The 18,868-nt window shown below is 39.2% G+C and overlaps 1 protein-coding gene across 6 annotated transcripts in view; it reads left to right on the forward strand.

Annotated features, from left to right (window-relative positions):
• The first annotated feature begins 2,529 nt into the window (after positions 1–2,529).
• The window catches only part of RALGPS1 (Ral GEF with PH domain and SH3 binding motif 1), a 118,945-nt gene continuing 102,606 nt past the window's right edge, over positions 2,530–18,868 (forward strand). For 3 of the 6 annotated variants that reach the window (XR_011089193.1, XR_011089192.1, XM_068657095.1), the window contains exons 1-3: positions 2,532–2,825; positions 9,202–9,322; positions 16,111–16,204. The gene's annotated coding sequence lies outside the window, so the exon portion shown is untranslated. Of the gene's footprint in view, positions 2,826–9,201; positions 9,323–16,110; positions 16,205–18,868 lie in introns of all 6 variants that reach the window. The other 3 variants (XM_068657093.1, XM_068657094.1, XM_068657096.1) reach the window with 3 other exon arrangements.

The raw sequence follows: 18,868 nt of genomic DNA on the forward strand, positions 1-18,868 counted from the left end.
ATACCTTTCTATGAAGTAAATTTGGCTTTGGTTTGCATGTTGGAGTTGTGAGCATCAGTATTCCCAGGGAGATACCAAATTTATGTTTAAAGTTTTTATTATTATTATTATTATTTTTAGCTTATTCTCAAAATGAATCCATCTGCTTTAGAAATAAAGTTCTTGCGTGTTTAACTGGGATGTTTGAAGATCTCTCATGTGTTCTGAATTTAATAGTCTTACACTAGTTGTTCACCTCCTGATAAACAATAATTGAAGACCTTTAGTAACTAGGAGATTGGAAAGACAACAAGTTTGCACTATATTCTGCACATAATGCAGTGTCAAAACTTTATCCTAAGTAACCTCATTTAGTTTGTGTTCTCTCATGCTCTGTGAGATGAACTTCAGTCTGATGAACTAGAAACCAATCCTGCATGAACAGAACAAGATGGTGAGTTTGAAGGGACATGCAGTTACTCCATTCAGGAGTAACTAAAAATCAGACCCTATGTCTGAGCGTGTTGTCCAAACCCTTGAACTCCACCAGGCTCAGTGCAGTAACCACGTTCCTGAGGATCCTGTTTCAATGCACAACCACCTCCTTGATGAAGAGTCTTGCCATAATATCCAACCTGAACCTCCCCTGTCCCAGCTTCACACTGTTTCCTTGAGTACTGTTGCTGTCACCAGAGAAGACCTCAGTGCCTGCCCCTCCACTCCCCTCATGAAGAAGCTGCAGGATGCCTTGAGGCCTCCCCTCAGGCTCCTCTTCTCTCAGCTGAACAAATCAAGTGACTTCAGCTGCTTCTCATACATCTTGCCCTACAGGCACTTCAGAATCTTTAGTGCCCTCCTTTGCATGTTCTTTAACAGTTTTAAGTCCTTATATTGTGATGCCCAAAACTGAACACAGTGCTCAAAGAGCAGAGCAGGGCGATCACTCCCCTCAACTATGTAGTGATGCTGTGCTTGATGCGCCCCAGGATGTGTTTGGCCCTTTCAGTTGCCAGGGCACACTGCTGGCTCATGTTATTTGCTGTCAATCAGAAGCCCCAGATCCCTCTCTGCAAGGCTGCTCTCCAGTCTGTATGTACAGCCAGGGTTGCCCTGTCCCAGGTGCGGAATCCAGCACTTTGTCTTGTTAAATCTTGGTGATTGCCCAGCAATCAAGATATTTCTTCAAGGCCTGTCTACTCACAAGGGAGTCAACAGTTCCTCCTCATTTAGTATCATCTGCACACTTACTTAGCGTACATTCAACTCTTGTGTCCAGATTGTTTATAAAAATGTTGCAAAGAACCAGACCCAAAATGGAGCCCTGCAGAACCCCACTTGTGACTGATGTTAACCTCGTTTACTAGAGCCCTTTGAGCCCAACCCCCCAGCCAATTGGTCACCTATTGTGTCATGTGCTTGTCTAATTGTGTGCTGGACACTTTGTCCAGAAGGATACTGAGAGATGGTGTTAAAAGCTTTGCTAAAACCCTAAAAAATCATACCTACTGGCCTACCTTGGTCAACAAGATGGGTAACCACATTAGAAAAGGAAATTAAGCTTATCAAACAGGACTTTCCCATTGCAAACCCATGTTGGCTCTGACCAATGACTGTGTTGTCTTTCAGGTGTTTTTCAGTAACTCTCACAGTAATCTCCATAAATTTACCAAGCACTGAAATGAGACTGTCAGGCCTGTAATTGCTGGAGTATTCTTTCTTACCCTTCTTGAAAACCATGACAACATTTGACAGATTCCAGTTTTCTGGGACCTCTCCAGATTCTCTGGAACATTTAAAAATAATTGAGAGAGAGGTCTCAGGATGACATCAGCCAGCTCTTTGAGAACTCTGAGATGAATCTCATTTGGCCCTGAGCACTTACACGCATCCAACTGGAGCAGCAAATCCTACACAAGTTCCCAGTCAGCAGGGAGTTTATAAATTGGTATATAGCTACCAGTCCAAAGAGCAATTTTTTTTTTTTTTTTTTTACCCACTTAAATACATAATTTGGTAGAAAAGTTCTCTTTCAAACATACCCCGGTAAGCATAAAAAGCCCTATTTGTTTGCCTTGGAAGAACACATTACTGTCCTTTTTCAGGTGTTTCCAGTACTATTTTGCATATGTGCACTCAACGTCTGGTTTGTGGCTTCTGAGGCATTCTTTGCTATACTGGGAAAGTTGAGCGCCAACAGGTGATGAGTGGATAAAGGTGACGAATTCCTCCTCTGAGCAGCGACTGCGCTGTTCTGCCCCCGTGAGCACGAGAAGAGAGGCGAGCCCAGGAACTGAGGGCGCGCAGGCAGCCTTCAGCGGGGACAGCGCGGGCTACGGCACGCTGGGTCCGCGCCGCCGACGGGAGGCCCAGACACCCTGCCGCCCTGTCCGCGACCCCGCAGCCCGAGTCGTCCCGGGGCGCTGCGGACCACGCAAAGACCCCGCCGCGGGGGGCCGGGCCGGGCCTGGCGGCGCTCCGTACCGCCAGGACCGCGGCCCCGGCTGGACGCACTCCGTGGCCGCCAAGGGCAGCGCGGCACCGCGCACCTGCCGCCGGCGGTGGCTCCTGCGCACTGGCTGCTTGCTCGCGCGCGCCCGCCCCACGCAGCGCCGATTGGCTGAGCGCTCCCGTGCGGAGCAGCGGTTGGCCGGCGGGTCTGTCAGTCCGGCGCGCCCCGTCCCCTCCGCTCGGTCCCCCCCCTTGGCCGGCCTGGGCCTCGTCCTCGGCGGCTGAGGCGGGCGGGGGGATCGGTCCGGGGGCGGTGCTGCGGGAGCCTCCCTGCCGGCGGGGTCTCCGTCGCCGCGAAGGCTCTCGGGCGACGCCCGGGGCAGCCGCCTCCGGGACAGGTGAGACGCAGCCGGGCCCCGCGTCCCTTCCGGGGCAGGTGAGGCGCTGCCGGGCCCTTCTCGCTGGCGCGGGGCAGCCGCACTCTCCCTGCCCCGCCGCCCCCCGCCCGCTGCTGCCAACCCCGCCTCAGGCCCGTGCAGCGGGCGGAGCTCTGCGGAGCCGGGCCGGGCCGGGCCGGGCGCCCACCCTCCCGGGGCTCGCCGCCTGCGGGAGGCCGCTGCTGCCCAGGGCTCTGAAGGGGCGGCGCGGGGCGCGGGCAGGTGTGCGAGCGGGGGGGCTGCGCGCCGCTACCTCGCCCCCTGCCGCGGGACCCTTCCCCGGCTCGGGGCTCGAGCTTCGCCGGACCCTCAGTAAGAGCCTCCGAGTGCCGTAGCCCCGCGCTCTCAGGCGGTGCCCAGGGGCCCTCGTACCGTTGCGGTGCTGGGGCGGTGTAGCCCGCAGCGGTGCTTATGCTGTCACGTCTGCTGTACGCCGCCTGTCCCGGTTCCCCCCCTCCGCTTCCATGCAGCGGGCACAGCTGGCCTAGCGCACGCCTCGTACATCTCGGCCGTGGGAGCAGTCGTTGTCTTTGTGCCGTGTCTGCGCAGATAGCCTACGAATTAGTTGGGTTTCTAAGGCTTGCTTACAAGCCTAGATGAGATGAGGTAGGTAGTTACTTCTGGGCGTGGGGATCCGGAGGGTACCGTGCTTTTCAAGACTGGGTAGAGGATGCGGGTGGACTTCTCAGCTGTGTATTTATTGTGAAGAGGCTAATGGGGGTGCAGACGTAAACCTTGTTTGCTCATCGTCCACTGGACTTCAGGAATAAACTTGAAAGCTATTTTCATGTTGCATGTGTGATATCGTTCAATACTTTTAAGGAGCCTTGAATGGCTGAGATCTCTTTTCAGATCAGATAAATATTTTTTTAGTCTGGCTTCAGCAGGCTTGAAAGTGTCTAAGGTTCTGGCATGTGGTGGAGAAAACTTGTTGAAATTCTCAGCTGTAGAACTGTAGCATGTCTTTTGTCTGTAGTTCTAAATGTACAAAGAAATGGAACGCAGTTGTGAAAAATAAAGTTTATTGGTACATCTTTCTGCATGGAAAGATATTCCTTGCTTTAAAGACTTTGTAGTTGAACTAGAAATCTGTGTCCAACAAAAGCTTTTAAATTCTGGTTTGTTTTCATACTGAATTCTCATGTTGTACCTAGCAATTATCCTTTGCGTGTAAGGATTGAAAGTGTGTGTAGTAAGGACAGAATTTTGTGCACTTTTTTGTTCACTGCCTGTGTGTTTTCCATCCCGCATGCTAGCACCACTTTAGAAGAAAAGATATTAGGAAACTCCTGTTTTAATGAAGCTATCTTATTTGATTTTCTGTTTATTTACCTTAGGTGTAGTAAAGCAGAGATATATAGAAATCGCGTGGGTGGTAGTTATGAGCTTTGTTTTCTGTCCATGTAAACTTTATTTTCAGGTTCTTAGTGTTCTTTATAATCAAACTGTATATGTGGATATGAAAATGTATTTAAAACTGTTACTAATGAGGGCCTTGAAAAGTGGAAGATATTATTTCTATTTTTCGTTGTCCTTTATCTTGCGTTCAAATGTAAATACCTTTAGACAAACTTGCATAGGAAGCACAGCCTTTGTCAGACTAAGAGACTACAGAACTTACTCTTTAAAAATTTGTTACTGACTACATTTGTTATATTTTCTATCTTACCTAGTGTTTTCTGCAGCTACCAATGCTGAAGTTGAACTGCGTGTTTTGTTTGTGTTTTTTTTTTTCTGGTCTCTTTGGCTAAAGAGACTTTTCCTAAAGAGTAGCTAAAGCTCCTCTTTTTCAACTGCCAAAAAAAGTTTTGTTTTTAATTAAACATCATTTTTCAACAACATTTCTACATTGAAAGCTTTTATTCCACAGCTTTTTGCTCCAATTTGTCATCGAAATTAGAAAGCTAGCCTATTTGGAATGAGGAAAAAAAGTTCAACAGGGAGTGTCTGATTTAAAAATTATGTATTCAGTTCATATGAAACTTGCAAAACAATGACACTTTTCATCAGCAGCTCATCCTGACTTAGTTACAAAATGACGGCATCATTTAGAAGTGAAAAGGAAAGTATAAAAATGGGAGTAGGGGAACTACATAGCAATCTGTATGAATGGAATTTATGAAGTACCATAGATCAAAATGTAAAGAAAATATTCTGGAGTCTGTTGTACTTGTTAGAGCTGAGGACAGCAAGGAAGAATTGGTACTGATTCTGTAGGAGGGAGGAAGCCTAGTAATGTGTTTGTTGATAGGGGAATTTGGGAAAATCATTAACGTATGTATGTTTAAAAATATATACTTTACTGGTAATAAACAAGGTGCTGTATCAGATCAGAATGGTGAAATATTTTGCAGTCTTAATAAATGTTGGACAGTGTCTCCTGAGGATGCTATTTAAAAGTCTTTGAGAACAATGTTTCAAACTTCTTCTGAAGTTGCTGGCTACAGTTGAGATTTCTGGCCTGCCGGTCCTGATTTCCTAGACTGAGAGTTCCAGTGTTGAGCTAATAAAAGACAAGTGCTCTCTCAGGCTCATTCTTTTAATAGTATCTTTGTTACCAATATCAAACAAAATAATGGGAAAAATAGGCTGGGATTTATTTAATAATAGATTGAAGGACAGTATTGGGGTAGTCAGGCAACAAAGTTCTGTGAAAAAATTGTCTTGCTAACCAAGGCTTTGTTCTTGTATGCAATTGTAGGTTGACTTGACTGGGGTAACTAGGTAGCTATAAATGTTCAGGTAATCAGTCAAGCAGTCTAGTACTGCATGATACTCCAACTTTCTTAAAAAAGAAAAGTATTCTTTTAGCAAGAAATGCAATAAACGGATGGTTTTCTATCTGTAAGATACATTTCTACTAGCTGCTGATGGAAAAAGTACTTAATAACACATCTGTAGGGCACAGTGCATAATTTCATCAGTGATCTGACAATAAATTTGTGAATGCCATGGTTAACACTTGTAAATGACTTCGTAAAATGGTGAGCAGTTATGACAGAACAGAGGGAAGTGGCCTATGCTGTAGTATGCTAGGTATTCACATAAAGTTTGTGTTAAGGTCAAACGTTTTTATATCAAAGAAGAGGAAGTGTAGGCTTCATCTAGACACAAGGGAATATATTTTGAGGAGCAGTCATTCTGTGAAAGATGCAGGCAGTCAAAATAGGTAAGCAACTCAATATGAACTCTAGGTCCAATGTTGGAGGAAAAAAAGGATTAATACTGTGTCTAAATAAACAGATAAGGATGAAGTAAGCAGAGGAAGATTTCAAGCTCTAAAATGTATTGGTGAAATCGGTGCTGAATTATAATGTAGAATTCTGAGATTCTTGTTTTGAAAAGGGAGGTAAAAGTTTCGAATGCCCCAAAATTAGTAGTAAAAATATTTTAGGAGTTTGTGATGAGAGCCTTTAAGTGCAAGATCCTCCAAATTGATTAAATGGAGAATCAAGAAATGTCTGGAACAAAAGAGAAATGTTTGCTGCAATCGGCCTCTTCAAGGTGAGCAAAAGAGATCTGTGAGAACATCTAAGTGATCCAAAAAAGTGTTAGTACTGGGAGAATGTTAGAGAACAAGTATCAGGTAGGTACGTATCTTGAACGGTGTGTGTTGTTCTTCTATCTCAGTCCTGGAAATGGTGTTATGAAATTAGCAAAGCTACAGAGTGGGGCAGTGGGGATGAAGTGAAGGATGTGGTCTACTTATGACTAAACTGTAAGCTGCCTGGGAGACCTCAGCCTGCAAGATTTGTCTGTGAAGAGAGTATAGTATCTTTATAACGTTACGAATTGTGAAGGTGAATAGGCAAGATTGTTTTTTTGTCTGTTTTTGAATTATCTTTAATGCAAGAACCAGAGGACATAAAATAAGACTAAAAAAAAGCCAGATTCAAGAGCAAAGTTTTTTCATAAAAACATTAATATTCTCGCAAATTAAGCTGCAGGGCTTCTCATCAGAGGATGTTGTAGGTGCTCCAACTTGATGTAGATTTGTGAGGCAACTAGATAAATTTATAAGAGAGAAGTCTAGAGAAATCATAAAGTGAAAAAAAATTTATCTGTGACTTGAAGTCCCTGAACTGCAAACAATGATTGAAAGGAAAAATATTTTGGGAAAGTAATGCTACATGTTTTCAGTCTTCTGCTTTTTTGTACCTTCTACCTATGAACCCATGTGAAATTTGGAAGCTGTGCTGGAAAGATGGTTGGTTTTTCATGTTACAGATGCTATTATGCTCAGGAAATAAACAAATGATACTGAAGACAAAAGACTTTAAATAAGAAATTAGGATGTATTTATGGAGCAAGAAGACTGGGGACTTCAGATCTATCTGTTCCCTGCTAGTAAAAACATCCTGTGTTCATTTGTAGATAAATTATTAAGGTTAATTCACAAACAACTAAATGAAACTTAAAGACCTGTCATTAAAACCTACAGATAAGTTTAAGTGATTGTAGTGATCTCTTATGGCTTAAATTCCTGTGAAAAGGGAGGGTAGGCATGTCAGTGATGTGTAATACCCATGCAAACTTTAAATCGGATATAGAACGGTATGCTTAGGTATTCACAGTCTGTAGCTTGGGCATCTTTTAGAATAAGGAATTAGTGCAGTTGTAGAATAATGCAAGTTGGGAGGGACCTCCAGAAATAATCTAGTCCAGATCCATGCTCAAAGCAGGGTCGGGTTACCGGTTACTTTGAATTTTGTGTTTCTGTAACCTCTCCAGGTAACCTTGCTTGTTCCAGTGCATAAGCGTTTTCATTGTGAACATATTTTTTCCTTATGTGTAATTGGAATTCACTTTGCTCTGACTTCTCTGTTGCCTCTTATCATTTCATTGCTTGCTTTGGAGAAGTCTGGTTCCATCTCCCCAATAATTTCTCTTAAGGCAGTTAAAGCCAGCAATGAGATTAGTCCTTAACTTTGTCCTCTTAGGCTGACAGAATTAGGTTTTTTAACCTTGTCCTCTTGCATCTGAACTGTCGTATTTTCTTATTTTTTGTCATTGAAAGCCTGACTTTCAGTTGACCTTTATGTCTGTCATACATATTCAGTTTCCTGAACATTATGCTAGGTAGTCTTCTATTGAACTTTTTCTGAAACTGCTCCAGGATGGCTTTCCAGGAAATTCACTTACTTCAATAGACTGATTGGTTTAGAATTACTGTAGTATCTTTACATTTATCTTACAAAATATCATCTTCAAGTGATGGAAAATGAATAGCATAAAGGCTTAGGTATTTTGTATACCAATGTTTTCAGATTTTAAATGCTGAGTAGAAAAACCTGCAACTGTTACATGAATGTAGACTTTGTTTTTGTTTTAGCAAAGCGTAGCTGATCCTTTGCCAAAGAAAAAAGACGGCTTAGGTAGTTTAGTTAAAATATGCTACTTTCAGTGACTTTCTTTTATGACTGCATCTATTTATAAGCAGTCAGAAATAGATATGCATTAGTATCTCCTCTCTTAAGTAAGTACAAGTATTTTTAATTAAGAAAATAAACTAAGTATTAAAAATGTGTATTTTTCTTATGTTTGGATAAGAAGGCATTTTCCTGTCTTATTTAAGTTTCCCTAAAAAACTTAGATACCCTCTTAAGGGTATCATGTGACATCAAAAGAATTGAGAATATGGAAGCTTTAATACTTCCTTTAGAAAGTAATACGAAATGTAAGGAATCTGGAGTATTCTACAGTTGTCTGAGACATGGTTTGGGTTTATAAAAGTTAGTATAAGGCAAAAGAGGAGAAAAGGAAAGGGTGACATGGTCTAAACGTCACTAAGGCAAGCCACCTAAACAGCATTTTCTCAGGTTTGGTGGTGGACTTGTTCTAATGGAAGAGCTGAGCTTAATTTGCCAATATAAAGAAATTAAGAATGATAGTATTTGGGTTTGTGTCCATTCCGCTATGTTTAGTTAAGTCTTGAGGAATCCAAAGTGAGAATGAGTAGCATTTACCAATAATTGCACCGATATCAATTCGAAAGTTGTACTGACTGACCATGTGAGAAAGAGTTACAGGTAATCTTTGGAGTATACAGTAATACTACAGGTACTATTTGGAGAATAGTTATAAAATTCTTCATATGTTGCTCTTTCCTAAGTGATGTATTATTTGTTCGATACTTTTTTTTTTTTTTAAGTTTTGGAAGTTGTCACATACTAGTCAAGGTAGAATGGGAAATTAGCAATCAAAGCAATTTACAACTGGGAGGGAGAGCCAAGAATAAAAATACCCAAGCGCGTGTTACAGGTAAGAAATGCAGAGTTTGGGAAGAACTGAGTTATATAATAAATGTCGCCATAATTCTGTTTCTGGTTATTTGCAGGAATGTCATGCTTTTAAACAAGAGATAAATCATCTCAATAGTGAGAGCCAGTCTGAACAATGGATTGATGGAGATGTGCAGCAAAATGGGTTGAGTGAGTGCAGCACTAACTTACTCTGCTGTAAGTATGCAACTGTGATTAAAGTAGGTATTTTCCTATTTTCATCTCTGTTTGATACCAGAGATTATGGAAGTGTCTATCAGCTTTCTTCTGTTGAGAAAAGAACCTAGAGTCATTATAGTATTATACAGTAATACTGCAGATATGTACTTTTTCTTTGACAGCTTTATTGAGACTTACCTGAAGTATAACTCTCTCAAGTGTGTATCTTGTCGTAAGTTAGCAGATGTGTTTGAAGGATAATGGCTTTTGAGAGAGGACTGACTTCTGCTAGAGATAAAACTGCAGCTCTGTTTTGATATGGATCAAGATGATATCAGATTCTTAAATTGGTATTTATTATTTATTCTTTGTGAAGTACAGCTATTGCTTTTTTAGTTATTGTTGTTAACCTGAGAAATATTTTTTACTTTGTTCCCTTCCACATTAAGCAGCAGTGCTTGCTCCATTTTTTCCTCATTTTATTTAGTAATCTTTCAGTTTCTTAGCAAATACTAAGACACTGTTTGTGGTCATATTTCATTTAACTTAAGTAATTAACAGTTAACATAGCATTGCTATGTTTGTATGGTTATAAATGTTAATTTTTTTTTTCAGGTACTAAAATGCAGCCTGCATGAGCTGCTTTTGTGAGGGTGACTCCTGCAGAATATGAACTGCATGTAATCTGGATTAAGATAAAGTAATTTAACGTCACACAGCAAGGAGTTAAAACACCCCAACTACATTTTTGGAAAAGGCCACTGAAATAGCAATACAGTGTTCTTTCATTGTTCCATGAAAGTTCAGTCCTTCTTTCCAGAGTGTCAATAGGAGACTGGACTGGAGGCTGTTGTCCAATAGCTTGTTTGAACTGATACATGTATTACAGTAAATTGTCTTCATACAATCGTCTGTTGGAATGAGGATTGCTTGCAGACCAATGAATTTTAAACCAATCTTTTGAGATGCGTGGGATAGATCTCTATGTTAGAGTTATTGTCAAAGTGTAGAGGAAGCCTGAGATGACTGATGCTGATAGATGGATGCTCTTGGGAAGTATCTTGGGTGACTGAATTATCAGCCCTGAGACCTGTACCCGTAAAGTATTTGGAATCCTGCACCCATTACTTTAGATTTCCATGATACACATTTCTGTATTTTATCTGCATTGCATTAGTTTTCAGTTTACTGCATCAATAGTTGATACCTTAATCTTGCGTTCAAATTTAATAGTATGACATAAAGTTGTTAAAGGATTTCTTTAACCAAAAGCTTGAGATATGCTTTCTTTTAACCTCATTGGGGTCCAAGGCTTGTCTCTATTGTGCCCATGTTCTCTCCTTCCCACAAACGCACACCTTCATATCTTCGTAGCTCTAGGGAGATGGCAGCTTTTTTTTCCCCTCCCTTATCTACTACTGCCTTGTGAGCTACTATTGTTAATACATACCTGCTACTGTACCAGAAAGACAGTTTGGAGAGGGTGGAGCTCTTATCAAGTTCATGCACGTTCTCTGGATAGTGTATGTACTTACGTGGCCTGTAAATGCTATATCACGTTCAGTGAATAATAGGATTCTATCATATGGAATATAAATGTTCCACTAAAATAGTTTCCAGATAGTACTGTCTTCTGGCTGACTTCACATTAACCATTTGTGACACTTTCTCTCAATTTATTTAAGTTTTTCTAAATTATGATGTAAAATAGATTTTCAGAGTAATTGCATGTAAAAGTAGAACCATTTCCGTTATTTTTTTAAGAACATGTGGATGTCTTTCATAGATTTTCTGAGTTATGATTATATGCTAAAACAGAAGATTTAAGATATGTTGAAAACAGGCCTTTAATAAGTTAAGAATCACTGCCGCCTAGTGGAACATTGTAAACCTTGAAGTGTTCTAAAACAAATTAAATTTGGAGAGACTAAGTCTAGAGGTTTTTACGGTTGACACAGAATGAGGCATTCTAAGTAGTAGTAAATCATACTAGATTATTTTTTTGTGGGGGGTGTGGTGGTGGAGGATAGTTTACATTTAAGTTCTTAATTTAAGAAATGCAACTTTTTTTTTTCCATTGAGAGTAGAAGACGTGAGATATCCCTGCTGACTTCTAGTATTTGAACACAAAAACCACCTTATAATTAATAGAACATTTACAAACAAAGCAAAGCAAAGGCTGTTCTTTTGAGGCAAATATTGCAAATACTAGTCCTTGCAAGTCCCTCACAGTAATATTGTTTATATACTGCTTGAAAATATGTTAATGATGTTAGTGTGACTGCCCCAGGTGTCTTCTAATCTTGAGACTGGTACTAAGTATGATAATTCAACTAGTTTTTCTGAGAAATTTAAACACAATTTAATGTTTGACTAGATGTTACTGCTTTAGTTGAGAGACATTATTTTAAATTTTTGAATGAAAACAAAAAGCTGGGTTTTACAGAAGCAGAAAATATGTTCCAAACGCCAGTAACTGACCATAATTGTTTCCTTCCTGCTGAGAGTGGAGGCATCATTTTTGTGTTCTTGTTTGTGGTTGGATTTTTTTTTTTTTTAAACAATGAAGCATTCTTTTGTCCTGAGCAAACAGATTTTTTTTTCCTTAACGTGCTGTATTGATACAATGAGAGCAGATGCAGCACTTACTTAACTTGGAGAGGAGAATCTACAACACTGTGGTATGGGAGTATCAAGTCAGTGAAGCTAAGGGTGAATTTAAGACACCTTGTAATTTTCTAGTAAATCTATTTTTGTACTATGACTAATTTAAAAATTCATTTTGTTAATTTATTGCTTGTTCTCACTTTTCATACAGGTGTTTACTGCAGATTCTGGGTTTTGCACTGATCTTCAGTATTAAAACTTTAATTGATATGTTTCTGGATTGAATTAATGATGATGAAAACAAGGGAATACACTAGTGACAATCACTTAAGTCTTCTATACTGTACGAGTGCAATAAAATTTCCTTGAATTCTTCATCAATTTTAAGGGATGGCTGTGTTTGTTTTTTTTTGGTGTTTTTTTAAAGTCCAAGCTTGATGTGAAGACTTCAGAAATTGTTTATTAATTATTAGAAACCTCCACTATATTTCTTGTCTTAATTGCTTTAGGTATTCAGATGCTATCTCTACTTAGTTAAATGTCACTTGAACATGCCTTTTTTGTGTGTTTTTACAGATAGCATTGATCATGTAATTACATTACTTCTTGAGGCGGCAGAATGGCAGAAATGGCAGCAGAAATAGCTAAATGGAGATAGGAGAAGAGAAAATGGAATAATGAATTTGTAAATATAATAAACAGGCATTTGAGTGAACTCAGTTATTTGTGGGTGTAATAAAATATGGGATATAATCAGGATGGAAATAGCATTTCATATTCAAGCCTGCTTTTCCAGCCTCCTGCTCTTTCATGGTTTTACCAGCTAAGGATTCTGTGAGATAGTTAATATTTTTTAAATTTAATTTAGACAGTTTAGGAGCACTTATGAAGTGCATTTTAATGAGGAGATTGTACGTACAGATCTTGAATGAAAAATGTATCTTGTAGTTATTTCAAAAACCTGTAAGACCATATTTTAATTCACTTTGCAGAGTGTCAGCTCTACCTTTTTGGTGTAGTGGTCACCACAGATTCCTTTTATTTATTTATTTTTATGTCCAGGTTGCTATGATGGTGAGTTCTTTTGGAAAGCCAGGATTTGGACTGTTGCAGGACAACTAAATTACTGGGTTAACATACAGTTAATCCACAGAACCTTAATGTTTATATGTTTTTGGTTTAAATCCTCTTTCAATCTGTTGAACACTGACAGGACTGATGACCCTAAGTATGGGATGCACTTTGTTAAAACTGCTCAATTTTTGTTTTACTTGTGCTGATAGTATAACAGTGAATGGTGTAAATCACTGCAAATGAACTTTGGAGTATTGTTTCCCTTCAAAAGATGTATCTTCATCGGATCTTGTCATAGCCCAGCACAGGATCTTCTATGCTGAATTAAAAACATAATTTCCATTACCTTTTCATTATTCACTATTAACTGTAGTAAGAAGTTTATCAGAAAAAAAATGTGCTTGAAACTAGTAACTTGTTTGTGACATTTTATCTATAGGTGGTACTGTTGCATAAATAATAATGAAATATATTTGAACTTCCTGATAAAATGGATACTAAAAACATGTAGGCAAGACAGTTGTCACTTAGGATGATTTTATTCATAAGATTAAAAAGTGTTAACATTCATATATCGCCTATTTACTTTTCTTCCTTAAACTGTTAGTAGGCAATTATTTGTATCCAGGAATTTAAATATTTTATAACTTTTTGTGTTGTACAAAATCATAGAATGGCTCTAGATGGCTCGGGTTGGAAAGGACCTCAAAGATCATCTAGTTCCAACCCCCCTGCCATAGGCAAGGATGCCACCGACTGGATCAGCTTTCTCAGGGCCTCATCTAACCTAGTCTTAAACACCTCCAGGGATATGGGGCATCCATATCCTCTCTGGGCAACCTGTTCCAGTGCTTCTCCAACCTCTGAGTAAAGAATTTATTCCTAGTATTTAATCTAAGTCTCCCCTTTTTTTAGTTTAAAGCCATTACTTGTTCTGTCACTATACTCCCTGACAAAGTCCCTCCACAGCTTTCCTGTAGGCCCCCTTTAGGTACTGTAAGGACGCTGTGAGGTCTCCCTGGAGCCTTCTCTTCTCCAGGCTTAACAACTCCAACTCTCTCAGCCAGTCTTTGCAGGAGAGGTGCTCCAGCCCCTTGATCATCTTCTTGGTCCTCCTCTGGACCTGATCTAATACATCCATGTCCTTCTTGTGCTGCGGGTACCAGAGCTACAAAAATGGCCAAAAGCATTGTGTTGAATCATTTCAAAAGGACAAAAGCTTTTGCATATAAAGCATTGTGGCTATTAGACCACTCAGCTATCCTAAGTCTTATGCACGTGTTTATGCATGCATTTTATGGGCTTCAGAATGGCACATAAAAGATTTCTGTTTTCTGAAGGAAATAGGTCATTTCTGTCTTTACAATAGGAAACGCAGTCTTTTTCTTTTCCACTTTGCAGACGTCATATGTGAGGGAATGAGATTTGAGGGTTGATATTTGGCTGGACAGGGCACTCAGGAAAGTAAAGATAGGACATAGTGTTTCAAAGTACTGAATTTCTCAGATGGGATGCTGTCAGTCATGTTTTTACAGCGTGGTGCTCGGTGCTACTAACTTTTCTCTAGGTTAGCAAGTATCCGCATAGAATTCAGCAGCTACTCCTTTGAAAGATTTAAAGAAGTTCTACTTTTGAAATGCATCCAGACTGGCTTGCTTTGTCACAGCAATAATAAAACAGCTATAAACCACCCCAACTCAGAGTTTGAAAGTTTACTTTTTTGCTTTCTAATTTTAAGATGATGACACTAAGCAAATGAAATTTGGAAAAAAAAAAAAAAAAAAGCTACATAAATACCTAGGTCTGGAGCATAAGCAGAACATAGTTCTAGATTAACTTAATGCTAATTCCCTTTTTATTTATCAATAGCACAAAAAGGTGGTGCTTTTTTTTTTTGCCTATTTCAAGCCTCTGGTCTGAAACTAGATGTGACATAAATGGTGATGTATGGTTCACATCAGTGGTTGAAAGCAAGCAGAGGGGTGCAACCACGTTACTGTTTCATCCTGTTTTCATAATGCAGTCCCACTTTCATCTTCCAATATGTTAACTGTAGCATATTCTCATTTGTACTCTACGCCCACAGCATCTGAATATGACTTTTGTTCATTGTTCATCACGGAAAGCAATGTTCTAACGTTGAACATCTGGAGGAATAGTTTTGTGATGAAGAAAGGAAAATGAGTGCAGAGATCATAAATCAGAAGTGAACGTAGAGCTCTGTGTAGTATGTTGTAAAGGTGTCCATAGGTTATGTCAGCTGCCAGTAAAGTGGAATAGTATATTGAAAGGATCTTGCTTTTTACCTCCAGCAAGATCAACAGTGTTCTTCATTCCCTTATCGTGGTCAATGACAGCTAACCTTTCTGATGTTTGGCATGGGTGTTTGATTGTTTTTTCTTTTTTTTAAATAAACCAGAACTGTTAACTCTTGTTGGTTCCAGCCAAGTTTATCAGTGCTCAAATGGGGCCTTACTGCTTTTTGTCTTCACTGAACAGCTGAGCGGTTAATTGGAACTTAAGAAAAAAGTCAGCTTTTGGTAAAATACCAATGCATATTGTCTTAAAAGCATGCTACAGCTGTCAGTTCATGATTCAGTGATATTGGGAAAACCACAATGACTTAATGAAGTTATTAAGTAGGTAGGGTTTGAAATTGGTGAAGACATTTATAGTTTGGAGCTCAAAACGGCCGTACCAAGTCTTATCAGAAGTTTGTCTAAACCAATATTTTTTCTCCAACAAGAAAATCAGTAAGATTAATGGTCATCGATGGTTTCAATGGTTGCTTACATAGTTATTGTCATACTTCTTGAGAACAGTGTGGTTAGTTACTTCCCCTGAATAGTCTGCTAGCATTTAGAATTTATAGCACAGTGACTTTATTGGCCAAAAGTGGTATCTGTGCTTAAGATTCCATAAGGACTGTCTCGTGTAATAAGGTTGAACTTGTGGTCTTTGTAAGTAGAATACATGCATATCACTAAAAACAATTTAAAGTTAGCCTTTCTACTTTCAGAGAGCATCGCTCCTGTACCATACATGACAAAATCTGGCATATTCTGTTAAAATAATGGTTATAGGGAATATTGTGTTTCGTTTTGATTTTTTTTTTTTCAATTTAGTTGATCTTGCCCTGTCTCCACTTCTGCTTCAAAGAGAAGAAATCCATGTGTAAATGGGTTTAAGTTGGCAGCAAAGAGCGGACACCCTCTGTTGGTATGTACATTTGCATCCTGACTTGTCCATTTTGCTACTATCTCTGAATGAGATCTACTGTAGCATACATGTGAACCTTCCCTACAAACACAAAAGGGCTTCTTCATTTCGTTTTAGCACTGTTCATATAATAAATCATTTTAATGATTAACTAGTCAAGAATATTTTCAAGAAGCAAAGGCTATGGAATGAAGTTATGTTATTTTAGGGACTTTCATTGCCAACCTGTTGGACCTTTTATAATTTTCAGAATTTTGAGTATTTCTTTTTAATCTCACTGGAGTGAAATATTGCAAGTGTGGGAGAGTATCTTTTGTATTAGTTGTTCTTACTATCTGTTTGCATGTAGTCTGACAGTCCTTTGTTACAGGAGACTTAGTAGTAGCTCCACTGTTAATTTGCAGAGTAATACCATTTGTGGTAGCAGGTGTGGCAATGCTTCATATCACCAGATGATTTCATAAGAATAAAATCCCCACCTTTGACTATATTTGCAAAGACAATTGCTCTCTATGACTTTCCTCCAGCAAAAGACAAAGGCTATGGGAGTTGTTTTTCATACAAGATGCGAATCTTGGAGAAACCTGCACACACGCACACAAAAGTAGCGTAATTTTAAAGCTTATGCTATATTTGAAATATTTGTGGAAAAATCAATTTTGTTCCTTTTTAAAATGCAAGTATCTAACCCAGTAGGCTTTCTGTGTGCTGAATTTTTGAAAGCAAAAGTATGCTAGTGCTTTTGGTTTCAGATGTTAAAGCGCTTCTGTCTCTTGTTTAGTAAATGTAAAAACTTGCAGTAAAACAGAGCTTGGACAGGATACAAGATCACATATGGGATTTTTCTTTTCCCCTTTCAGAGCATTTTTGAGCCCCCGCACACTGGAAAGCCTAGTCAGGAAGGCGGAGAAGGAGGAGACAAAAGTATTTTTGTGGCCATGATATAAATACTACATTTTAAAGAAATTACATCATAAAAATTGCTTTCCACCTCAGTATCTCTAAGGGCTATTAACAGAAGCAACTCCAGACCTAGAAATACTTTGCAGTCTGCTAGTGCTCAAAATACAAGTTTGTTTTATCAGGACACAAGATAAAGGACATTTTTTCTTGATTAGTTTAACTGAAGAGATTCTGGTGTTATCTGAAACACAGTTATTGATTGATTTCACACGTGTCCATGCAATGGTGTGAAAAATTGCTGCTGTTTGTTCTGTAAGGCCTTTTAGGGTGATAAGTGCAGCAAAGACCTTGCTTTTCTCAATGAAGTAAAATAAGGGGTTACTTTTATTCTCATCTGCGCTTTTTTTTTTTCCCCAGCATTTTCCTGTTTGTGTGATTGAAGTATATTAGGAAAGGATAAGGATATGAAGAGAGATGTGGTGATAGCCCTAGTTGTATATTTGAGTACCTGCAGACTGTAATTTGTATGCATTTTGCTAAAAGGGTACATATACAGGAGCCTGTGGCAGTGGTTACCATGGGGTATGCTGTGTGAAATGATTGTTTTCTCATTGTAAAGTGAATCAGTGTTTGAGCTGACTTGGTAATTCTGTGAGCAGTTCCTTTTTTTTGTGCATACTTAAACATACATGAGTAATACTGCTCATAGTATGTGTGTGCATGCTGTGTATGAAACATTCTCAGCAGCTGTCTGCTAGCAGTATGTTTGAAGTATGTGTAAACTTTATGCAACACTACCAGTTCTTCATGTAGTTAAACAGGACTACAGAGTTATCTGTACTTTAATCTGTCCCTAAGATTTTAATCAGTCCCTAACAGCTGATTTAGATGTTATAGTAAAATAGTCAGTTCATTTTGCTTTCACCTCGCGGTATCATACTGATTTAAATTGGGGGAAAAGTTCTTTCTTTTGATGGGACAGGTGCTGGAATTCAGCAGTCTCTTCTGCACAGTCCTGTGAGTGTTAGCTTTTAATATATATATTAATATATATACACACACACACACATCTTAACAAGTTTTCACTGAAGGTTCCATTAGGTGCTCAGATCTGAATCATGCAAGACATCCATCGCCTACATAACAAAACGAGGGGCAGATCCTCTGCTGAGACCTCCTCTATATAATGAGGAATGGATCATGTTGAACACTAACTTTGGGAAGGCTTCTAAACATCTACTGCTGTCCCCTTATTCAGTTAATCATCCGTTTCATTGTAGTCCCAAGAATCTGTTAATGTATACCTATAAAATTGTTTATAAGGTAAAAGTAGTTTTAGATTTGAGAATGTATAAACTCTCATTCACGATGCAATGTACATAAACTTCAAATGTATCATTATGATACATCTGACAAAATTTTCAGGATAAGAGTGCAATGTGGTATTGAATTTTTTACTGAATGTCTTTGGCAAGTACTGTGCCATTGTGCTGTCACTAGGACAATAATGTAAGGGCAGCTTTAGCTTATTAAGCTAGTAATGAGTATGAATGTGTGCAAAATGCACTAAACATAGTGTCTATATTTTGACTGTGATTAAGAGTAGAATTTAAATTTGGTGCTGACTTTTACTTCATGTCATATAAATATAAAGAATGCACGTCTTGAAACAGCATCTTCTGTTTCAAGAGGAACCAGTGAATCAATTGCAAAGTTTTATTGTGGTAAGAGGCCCACTGTGAGGGAGGGGCCTGATTTATC

This window comes from Anas acuta, chromosome 20 (genome assembly GCF_963932015.1).
Source record: "Anas acuta chromosome 20, bAnaAcu1.1, whole genome shotgun sequence".
NCBI classification, from domain to species: Eukaryota; Metazoa; Chordata; class Aves; order Anseriformes; family Anatidae; genus Anas; species Anas acuta.